This window comes from Colletes latitarsis, chromosome 5 (genome assembly GCF_051014445.1).
Source record: "Colletes latitarsis isolate SP2378_abdomen chromosome 5, iyColLati1, whole genome shotgun sequence".
Lineage (NCBI taxonomy): Eukaryota > Metazoa > Arthropoda > Insecta > Hymenoptera > Colletidae > Colletes > Colletes latitarsis.
Genome location: NC_135138.1, coordinates 37,379,363 through 37,391,103, shown reverse-complemented (window position 1 = coordinate 37,391,103; position 11,741 = coordinate 37,379,363). Strand labels below are relative to the sequence as shown.

The following is an 11,741-nucleotide window of genomic DNA, read 5'->3' as shown; positions in this document are numbered from 1 at the left end:
AATACGAGAGAAGGGAGCTGCTTTCGTTTCGTCGCCATTATGCAGGCCCTTTTTCTACCACGTGTACTTTTTATGCGTCGAACAAGCTTTGCTGCTCGGTGACAAGCTTCCAGAATTAAGCCCTGCTCTTTAGAAATTTGACGGTAATCCATTCCTTGCTTCGGAAGATGCTCTTGACGTCCTCGTCGTTTGGGTTTCATATTTTTAAGAGAATAAATTTGTTTTGCTCCTGATAGTTTTTTAAATGATGAAAGGAACGCCAGAACAGCTTAATCCTCTAGCAAAAGGGTACTTTTTTATATGCCTGTAAAATTTACACGTATTTCTTTATCTAATTTATGCTTAGGATGCGATCCCGCGGTTCGCTCTGTATTTACCGTAATTGGCGAATGTTCAGACCGTGGCGAATAGCATTGTTTGCAGTATGCAGGAGGAGCGTCACAGGCAATGACAAAGATTGAATCGTATTGTAACGCGTTAAGTGGTGTAACGGCGCGTGGCTCTTTGTGCGCGACGCTAGACGTCGAAGAGGCCGTTAATTACGCGCAGAGATACGGCGCCGAGGAAGGAAGGAAGGCAATTACGAAACAACTCCGTTAATGCACTAAATCCTATGATTAAACGAGTACGCGATCGCTCGCGCAAACCTAAACGGGCCGTGCCGCGTAATAATAATTTCATGGCGTTTATTCCGCCTCTCTACGGAGCTACGTCTCGGCGTCTTCGATCGTCCCCGTTTAACGAGGCGAGTTCGAAGCAACCGGAGCATCTACGATCCGTTTACACCCTATTTTACTTTCCCCCCCGGCGATTCGAAGCGTCAAACGTTGGAAGTATTCGGAGGAAATAACCGGGAACCGGAAGTTGAACGGCTCGCCCAGGAGTCGCGTACGTAACGTAAATCACTGGCCCGTATCGCGGATGAGAGTAAGTTGCACGGTCTCGCTCGTGGTTCAGCCATCAAGGAAGGAAAGCAATTATGAAATTGCTTCATCCCTTCCCAAGGCACGTTCCGTCGTGAAACGTACACGCGACGGCCGATGCATCGCTTACCATACGTGCACGTCGACCTACGACACGTGTCACGGGTTAATGCGTACCTACAAATCATAGTCCACCCTCTGCCGCGAGCAGTGTAATTTCATAAATGAGCAGCTCCCTAAACGTAGACTCTGCAAAGTGTCTGGGTGGGTCGCACAACCCAGTCCAACAGAGAATCTTTCGGTCCCTGAATATCACGCGCGCGAATAAATCATTTTGAAAGACCGTGTTATTCGAATTCGACAGTGTTTTGCGGCATAACAGCTTCTCGTAATTAAATATAACAAGAATGGTAATTTGTCTCTTAGCTTACTTTGAATATAGTCATGTAACGACCTAATATTGCTAACTGGAGTGAGGACCCGCATTCCTTTCGCTAGCCAACTTCTCGCAGAAGCACATTACATGTGAACGATGTTACAAATAAATAAGAGGTAGTCTTCAGTTCCGAAACTGGATGTAATTGGGTGAGATGGGAAGGTATCGACACGTAGGCAGTGAGAGAGACGGCAAGTGTGCACAATTCGATGCGCATATACGCAATTGCAGCTCGCTGATGGTCAGCGACACTCCGAGGAACATCAAAGGAAGGTCGGAATGCGAGTTAATTTCGTAGCGAGGGAGACCAGAACGAGGGTTAAGAGAAGCATGTGAACAGGAAACGAGGTTGATGCGGGCTGGACGGAGGCAAAGAGAGAGAGTACTGGTATCCGTCGACGACACCGAAAGAGGGAACTGTCATGCATATTCAAAACGGGGGTTTACACTCCTGCGGCTTGCCGAGTTAGTTCTCTCGCCTGACAGAAAAAGGAAAATGAAACAAAGTTTCTTCTGCGCGAGTTGCCCTACTCGTTACTCTCCCTTTCGAAGCCTGTTTCTCCCACGGACGTTTTTCCTTTCCGTTGCCGAACAGCAGCAAGTTATGGCAGAACTAAGCGTGATACTGGTATTATTTGCAACCAACGATGGATCTGAGACGTATCTCATGCCACAAACAGGTTTAGGTTTGAAACTGATACGCTTGCGTCAAGCTACTCCCATGATTGTCTTCGATTCGAGATCTATCGAGACCAGAAAGTGGACTACCAACGTCCATCGGTTGCGTCAAGCTTGATAAACAAAATTCTTTTCGTACTTCTACGTTATTTTGTTAGTTCGAGACAACACACTACTATCGTTGGATTAATAAGTATGCCACTGGGTATTACGTATACGATTCACAGTTAGCAAATTACACGGAGTTGTTAATATATTAGAAGACTAATTAGACCGCGCGTGCCAAACAGAACGCGAAATATAAACTCGCGAGTTTCTGGACCGAGGAAAATCTTGATTGCGTGTGCAAAATGCCAGTTGTTTGAACACTACGTGTTTAAGTACGCAATCTGTGATATTCTTTCGTGTTTAAAAGGCAAAATTTCGAACTGAATCTCCTTTTAAGCTTTCCATACCCAACAGGAGTAAAGACCCGTGACTTTAGCACCGACGAAGCGTTGTCGATACGCGATGTCTATAAGGAAAGATGAATTACACCGCGGGAAGGTATAAGTTCGAGCAAATTGCTCGCTTGGACGATAAATAAAAGCATAGTTGAGCCGTTCGGTCATCCAAATTCCATTGGGATCGAGTGTACCGCGTCCGAGCGTGTTTCACACGAAGGAAAAAGTTTCTCGAGCAGCACTGGTTTAGTTTTCAAGACTGTGACAGATCTCTTGCAACTAAAATGTCACCCACGCTTGGGAGTTTTGCGTGTTTCAACCATGTATCGCTAGAGAATCGCGTTGCAGGGATAGAGATGTCAAATATTTTGGATTTCTACGCTTTGAACTCTGATCGATAGGGCAATATGCCGCGAGAATCTTTCGAAAGCATTATTAAAACACCAGAAATTTGACGACAAATCCTATAAGTATAGGAGAAAGGTTGTGGAAATACTTTACGATTTCTCCAAAGTTAGAAGAGAAAATAATCTAAAGCTTTTAATGAACTCAAATGAAAGGTAAAAGATATTTATAGATAGAAAACATGGAATTTTTTCTGTTTATTGCTAGATGGTATATTTGATATCTGGTTTTATGAAACGAACATGATCTCGTTCTTATCGACCGCGGGCTATAGTCATTCGTACCGACGCATAAAAGAGGTTTCCCTACAGAAGAGATGCAGAACAGACCTTGCACGCGATGCTATTATTCGTCCTCTTACAGTTTATCAGTTGAAATTTTTGCACCTATAATACGTTACTAGCGCCATTGCACTTTGCGATCTGCTCGAATGGAATATTACTGTCTGTTGGTAAGATTTACATTATCACAGATGAGCTATACGAGTAGACCTTTTACCCAATGTATTTTTTCGACCCATTTTTATGGGGTATCGAAACCCCATTACCATTTTCGTGTCATTCGCAACGTTACCAACAGATTCAGAAATGAATTTTACCGACGTCGATAAACAGGTTAAATATGATTCTTATAGTCATTGTTCTTAAATACAGAGCGCGCTGTGAAACAGCTGACTTTTTACTTGGCCAGTATTTCGATTCGTTAGAACACAACCTCTTAATCAATCAATGGTGTAAGCAATAATTAATTGGTGATTGAACCAGTGTTTATAGAAGATATATTTATTCCAAAATGTGTAATGTAGATATGGTGAGTGCTACGAAATGGGAAGTATCGACAGATCCGCGATATTCTAACTTTACAATCATTCTATGAAATTTATTCGTTTTGTCAGGAGAACAAAAATTCTTCGATCGGTGATCGAATAGTTCGTCGTCTCACGTAAGTACCCTATGCGTAACAAATGTAACTTTGTGAAACTCAAGGATTTCGTCATATGCTATTGTAAATCGACAAAAACGTGAGTTAGTTTCGCGAATTAACGATGTCTCGAAAACGTAGTTCAATCTTTCTTTCCGAAATACAAGCTTCGCGAGACATCGGAGCTCCCCCCTCTACCGCGAGCGTTACTAGACACAGCGAAGGGTCGTCATTCGTACTCTGTACATCAACAAAGCAAGACGTGTCGACGTTTCGCGACCGGCGAGGTGCGTCTTTCTAACCTATTCGTATTTCCTCGTCCTTACTACTCGTGTTTATTCTCGAACGGTGCTTTCGTTTGGAATTAATACATTTCTACCTCAAATCGAATCGGTATTATGAAGAACTGAATCGTATTTCGTATGTTTTCTTTGAAATTACGTTTCTTGTACATATTACATATTTCAAGTTCAATTATTATTTAATTATTATTAGACACGATTACTGTAACGTATTTAACTTTAATCTGCATTTCATTTCTGTTGCAGTCTTTGATTGGAATTTGAAGTCAAATAGAAGCTTCGGGAAACATCGGAGACTCCCCCACCCCGCACCGAATTCGCAAGCGTTGCTGGGTACAGCGAGGGGGCGCCATTCCTGCTGTAAAAATTGGCGTGACAAGACGTGTTCAGACCTGCCGGTGTTTCGCGACCCACAAAGTACGTATTTCTAACCTGTTGATATTTCATCATTATTACTACACGCGTTTACTCTCTAGCGATGCTTTCGTGTAATATTAATACGTTTCTGCTACAAATTGAGTCGAAATTGTGGCAAAAATTGAGTCGGGTTTCGTGCGTTTTCTCTAACATTCGACCGGTGTTAATATTAACATTAACAATTAACATGTCTCTCTGAATTTAATCGCGATTTCTCGTAATACAGTTTGGATTTAATCATTCCTCAATTATAATTATCGTTCTTGTACTTTGATGCATTTTTATTTCGTTTCTATTCGAAATAGGAGCTATTCTGACAACGGAACTCCTCCCCAATTCGCGAGCGTTGGTGGGTACAGCGAGGGGGCGCTATTCCTGCTGTAAAAAATGGCGTGACAAGACGTGTGCAGACCTGTCGGTGTTTCGCGACCAACGAAGTACGTATTTCTAACCTTTTCATATTTCCTAGTATTGTTTAATTATGATTTAATTTGTAGTTTCTTTATGTTGCAGTCTTTGATTGAAATTCGACGCCACGGAAACTTCTATTGGCACGTGGACACCATAACAGATGGCAGGCAACTCGACAAATTTTGGAGGGTATATTGGTAACGTTTAAAGAAGCGTAACAAAAATTAACGGGTATATTAATATTTATATATTTTTATTCCTTTATTAAATCATTGCAAGCATGATTATAATTTTCTAATCGGCCATTGTTAAGATAAAGTATGAAAATCGTTAACTTTTTATCCACTTCGATATATATCGAAGTATACACAAATGGCGTCGGTACATATTGACGATAAATTGTAATAGTTTATATTTTACTGTATTCTGATCGCGATTGAATATTTTCAAGTGTTATTTATTTAATTGATTGTTCATATTTCTTTCTTTATGAGTTTTAATTGTAATTTGCATACATTTTCGATGCAAGTTTAAGAAAAAGTAGAAACTACGTAGTTGGAATATGCTATTGAAGCATAAATAACCAACGAACTTTAATTTTTGCAAATTTCGGGATATTTATAAAAATTACGGGATATTCTAACGTTTGATAAAGTAGACATAATCATGCTTACAACTCTAACTATGAAACTTAGTGATATAGTATTTATAAATTGAATAATTGCTTGTACTTAATATTTTATCGTTGATATTCTCATTGATAGAGAATATTTCGCCTTCGTGGCATTGAACTTTTACATGGCAAACTATATATACAGTAGTACTAAGTAAAGCAGTGTTTCTGTTGACGAACATTGACTAAGGAGAGAAAAAAGAAAAACTGTTAGGAAAAGCACTGGTGTGCTTGTTGTATTTCTTATCTCCTGTCCCTTTCTATTCAGCTTCTGTTTCCAGGAAATTTGTTGGCCGCGCGCAATGCGGCCGGTAGATTCAGTGATTGTGCGTAGCAACAGTTTGTTTTTCAGGGTGAAGTGACCCTGAGTAAGTTGTCGTACAACGTAGTTAGGCAAACGCGAGGATAGAAGCAGTGTTTCCTACGCAGTATTAAATTATTTCCAGAGCATCGTGGCTCTTCTTGTTTTTTGAATCGCGATAATAGAGTCATTTGTTCGCCGATTTCAATCTTCGGTCGCGGTAATCTAATTTAATACTTCTTAATTAAATTAATTATTTTTTCAATTTGAAATTTAAACTCCCCGTTACCGGAATTAGAGTCAGTGCATCGCTGAAGAGGATTATTAGGCGGTGCTCCACGAGCGAACAATGTAAATATAAATTTATACTTTGAAATTTTTAACTAAAAATCTCTGTAGTTTTAACAATAGATTCTAATTGTTTTCTTACAGTTTTCTTACAGTCTGAACGTGATCTTGAAAACCAGCAGCAGTACCCGAGGGGTATCGGGCGGTGGACCATGAGGGAACAACGTAAGTATCAATTTATACTTTCAATTTTTGATTAAAAATCTCTATAATTTTAACAATAGATTATAATTGTTTTCTTGCTGGCTTGTTACAGTTCCTGGGCCTGATCCTGAACACCAGCAGGACCAGGCTGACTGATGACTGATGACTGATGACTTCCACTAGGCAGCAACATCCCAAAAACACATCTCATGAAGTTCATCATTGGTAAGTCGCATGCTATTTTGTTTCCTCTGGTCCCCAACCATGTTGTAGGATGAAAGATCCGAATCAACACGGGTGACCAGTTGTATACTTAGTATTTTTGGCAAGTTTAGTGACCGCGGGTATTTTCTATACCCACGCCTGGTAACATGTATTATATTTCTTCAGCGTAGGCTAGATAGGGTCTTCTTGCACTCGCGTTTTTTAATGTAACAATTAAATGTTTTACAATATAATAAATATTTTTTAGAAAATATATGAAATATTTCTATTAACTTTATATTAATTGTATGCCAGAATAGAATATGAATTGATATAATGAAAACATTATATTAATTATATGATTGAGTAAAATATAAATATCAATTACTATGACATTATACCCTAATTTTTCCACATTAATATAATAATTAAATATCGAACGTTTCCTCAATTAATACATCATACGATGTATTTTATGTGCAAGAAGGCATTTCGCGACTGGTCGATTTTTGAGTCAAAGTAACTTGCATTGTATATTAATTTCATCTTTTGAAAAATTTACTTTGACGACAGAGTCGACCAAGGATAACTAAATATTTTAAATACCAGTTTAATAAATTCATTTCAATAATGTATTTCCAATTTCTAAAGTAAATTATTTTATTACAAAATCTTAATTAAAGTCTTTCGCTTCAAATAATTAAATTAAATTCATAATAATTTTCCTGTATAATAATATTTTTCAATATTAATGTATTTTATTCTTGATATATTAAATATATGAAATCGAGTCGTTTTAACTAAGAATTAAACAAGAAATACCGTTTAGTTACATTTAATTAACTTTTCTAGTCAGGATTTTCAGGATACTTTTCCGTGTTCGTTGCCTAAGTTCATGCACATGCCCAGGTGTTATTTGCATGAGCGAATGCAACGGGCACGATGACTTTGTTTATAACAATTTACAATAATAATCCATATGTGTGCGTCTGACATTGCGCTAGTGCATCGTGCACGACGTAATTTCCACATGTGTGTGTCTGTGGTTAGGATGTGGAATTGCGTCGTTTAAACAATTCACTACAATTCTCTATATTTCTATTAACTGCAACATTCAATTTTTATTTACCAATTTATCAAATTAATTATTGATTTTGCTGTTTATGTATTCGTTTCCATACACGATAATTCTAGTAATTCATACTAAAATAAAATAATAAATACAATATACTCGATGAATGACTTTGTATTATATTAAATTATATAAAGATTTTATATTATATCAAAATATTATCTATAATATAAATACGCAATGGTCGCTAGCCTTTGTCAGACGATTTCAGAAATTGGTACGTACATTTAGAGTATGAATGTAGTGTTATGTCCGGGTGTCGGAGGAACCCCGGGGAGTCCTCTCTAGTTTAGGTCGCGCCCGGACATTGAGAATGAGAACCGTGGAGTGTTTGTTTGCGAGAATGAGTTTTGCAATTTTTTAAATATAGGGTTAGGTAGGTAGGTAACTTTACTGTCTGGTATGTGTGCTAAATCTAAGTAGGTAGGGTCAGGGCAGGACTGTCACATTAGTCTTTCGGGTAGGCGCGTTTCGCGTGGCAGTTCTGTACCTGTAGTTACGATTTCGAGGGTAGAAATCTTGCTAATTCAAACAGTCTACGCTGTTTGTTTTAGCTTTATTTTCGACTCCTCGAATCGCGCGACTCTTAAAGTCGCTCTCTCGCGCTCGCGGTCGTGGTCAGGTCCCTTACGAAACGCTCGTCCCCCTCGAGATTCACCACGTATGCTCGACCAACAATTCGTATATTGTTGGAAGACTACGTATTGCACAAAATCTCGAGCCCAGTCTTATGTAAGTTTCAGGCTTCGGCAGGACCGCCGAAGAAAGAAAAGGCTCTAATATAAGCTGAAGAGGCCCCGACAAACTGTCTCAAGAGAGGGCTGCAACAAATGGCTCTTCATCTTCATCTTCGGATGAGGATGGAGAGTCATTCCAGTTATTACCATGTCACTTTACTTGCCTGTAGTTTTGTAGTTAGTTTGTTTTTTTGGCTGGCTCACGTATGCATGTACTTTGTACATGATTGCACCATACATGCCAGCTATCCCTCCCCTGTGTTCTGTTGGCTGGCTCACGTATGCATGTACCTGGTACATGATTGCACCATACATGCCAGCCATCAGGGCAACTCGCGGTTTTAATATACATAGAGTTGCGAATGTGCAATAATCGCGTTTGTTCTTAGAGTTGCGAACTGTTATTCTTCGCGTTGCCTTTTCAGGGTAGTGTTGCGACTTGACACGATACGTGATTGATTTTATGCAAACTTAGGTATTGAATGTTTGCTTTTAAAATAGTGTTGCGAATTATTGATAAACGCGATTGCTTGTAGAGTTGCGAATTACTGTTTTTCGCGTTTACTTTTCAGGGTAGTGTTGCGAACAGTCACAATTCGCGTTGCTTTTTTACTCTCTTATACATATAATGAATATCAACCGCGTTTGCAATTTTCATATTATAAATTAGAGTTGCGATCTTGATTTATCGTGCGATTTTTTTATTAGCTTTGCGATATTTTCAATGCCCAAATTCAACCCCAACTGTAGTATTAGAAGTAGTTAGTTTGTGGCCAGTACATGTGTATGTACATGTACAATTAGCCCGTGATTAAAGTTAGAGTTGCGAATAATATAATGTTCGCGTTTGCTCGTAGAGTTGCGAATAAATATTTATCGCGTTGATACGTCAGTGTTGCGACTAAATACGATTCGCGATTGATTTTATGCAAACCTAGGAACCGAGAGTTTGCTTTAAAAATAGCGTTGCGAATTATTAAGAAACGCGATTGCGAATTAGAGTTGCGAATTACTATTTTTCGCGTTTGCTTTTCAGGGTAGTGTTGCGAATAATTACCATTCGCGATTGTTTTTATTGTTACAAGTCGCGTTTGGAATTTTTCAATTATAAATTAGCGTTGCGATTGTTGATTTATCGCGTTGTTTGTCCCGTAGTGTTGCGATTTTAAAACATCTAACTTCATCCTCATATGTGCCACACTATTGTAGTTTGAAGTAGCTTGAAGTAGTTAGTTTATTTTATGCATGTATGTTGCAGCTACAACTGAAGAAGGCAGTACCTGATCCAGCATTTTTGGGCAACGCGATTTGCATTAGCGTTGCGAAACATAAATATATTTCCATTAAAGATAGAGTTGCGAATATACAATAATCGCGTTTGCTTGTAGAGTTGCGAATTCCTATTTTTCGCGTTTCCTTTTCAGAGTAGCGTTGCGAATTCCATACGCGGTTGCTTTTATTGTTATTTAAGAATAGTGTTGCGAATGCACCAATCGGTTTGCTCTTAGCGTTGCGAATTACTATTTTTCGCGTTTGCTTTTCAGGGTAGTGTTGCGAATAATCACTATTCGCGATTGCTTTCATTGTTATAAATCGCGTTTGGAATTTTCCTATTATAAATTAGCGTTGCGATCTTGATTTATCGCGTTTTTTATTACGTAGTGTTGCGATCTAATGCCCAAAATTTGACGCTGACAACTGCTCCAAGATCATCACGATGAAGCTGGGGATTCTACAAAGCCTTGGATGGCTCAACTTTATTATTAAAATTAGTGTTGCGCATAATTGAATATGGGTGCACGCGATTTAATTAATAAAGGAACCCTGTGTGGTTTATTTTACGAATAACAAGCACCACTCGTGTATAGTTTTTTATTTTATAAATTAGCGTTGCGAAAGAAAGAATGGTCCACTCACGGGTTGTTTGAATTTAAGACGAGTGGACGTTTATTTCAGCTATTTGAAATAAATATTTTCTTTATATATTTCTCAAAAGAAATACTGCTTGAAAGTACTGTTGTAAATAGACCAAGTGTTTCATTCTCCATAACGTGTACAAATTTATAACTTTTATGTGTACATTTTTATCACAGATTTGTGATGCATCTAAAAATGTTATATTATGATTAATTTTATTGTAGATTGAATTTATGATTCCAATATATATATATCTATATCACTAATTATTCATTATTAGAGTTGGTAATTTTTACGGGAGATAATAACCTTTGCAACCCAATTGTTATTTATAAATAGTGAATTTTTTTATTAATATTCTGTATTCTTTGCATAAATTAAAGTTTGCTCGCGATCATTGTTTTAATTGATGGAAAATAGAATGCTTGCATCAAAAGGATATGCAAATTGCAATTCCATATTTCATATTGAGAGTTCATTTCCGCGTAGAATCGATATTTTCGTTCGTTATTGCTTTTTCTGTACGAACATAATTTAGTCTTTAATACAGTAAAATATAATTATTGCAATGTATACGTCTGGAAAATTGTTTTATTTCATAAAAGAAACGAAAAATAAGATCTACGGTAACAAATGAATACAATTTTCAATCTATTCGATATTTATCTTAACACTGAGACGAATTTAACATTTTATTCAATTTTAATTACGTAATATTTATGTTTTTAAACTTTTTAATATCAATTTTTACTCGTGAAAGCTTTAGTTCAAATATTAATTTCATATTTTTCATTCATTCGTATATAATTATTTTTATCTGTGTCCACTAATACACTTTCATTTCAGCTATTAATCCTTTGAACTAGTTCTTGTTACAGAATATATAATCATTGAAGAATGGAATCGGAAATGGTACACGGATTCCATCTTGATCGTTCTTAGAGATATATTTCATACAATTCTATTTATTGTTTAATTTTATGTTTCAGGGAAACATCGTGGGATTGACGAAGACACCAAGAAGAAAATATCTTGTCTTATTTCTTCGTTTTATATCGGTTATGTTTATTGTATAATGAGTGTATGTTTTAGAAAAACATCGTGGAATTGATGAAGACACCAAGAAGAAAATATTTCCTGGTACATCTTCGTTTCTACAGATTGCGTTAGAATATAAGTACAAATGTATATAGATAGTAGCGTTCTCCTGCGTTTTATTAAATACTGTGCGTAACGTGTGTGCGAAACGTGTGCGTAAATTTAAGTAGGAATGATTAATATTAAGGTATATATTAGTATTCTAATATGCAAGATCCATACGTGCAGTTGCACATTTCTGGTTGGATCTT

General features: G+C 37.5%; 1 long non-coding RNA gene across 1 annotated transcript; it reads left to right on the top strand.

The window, feature by feature from the left end:
• The first annotated feature begins 5,483 nt into the window (after nt 1–5,483).
• LOC143341791 (uncharacterized) lies at nt 5,484–11,651 on the top strand. The gene is made up of 4 exons (XR_013079681.1): nt 5,484–6,261; nt 6,343–6,423; nt 6,515–6,627; nt 9,734–11,651. It is a non-coding gene; the product is annotated as an uncharacterized LOC143341791 (long non-coding RNA).
• Nucleotides 11,652–11,741: the final 90 nt, after the last annotated feature.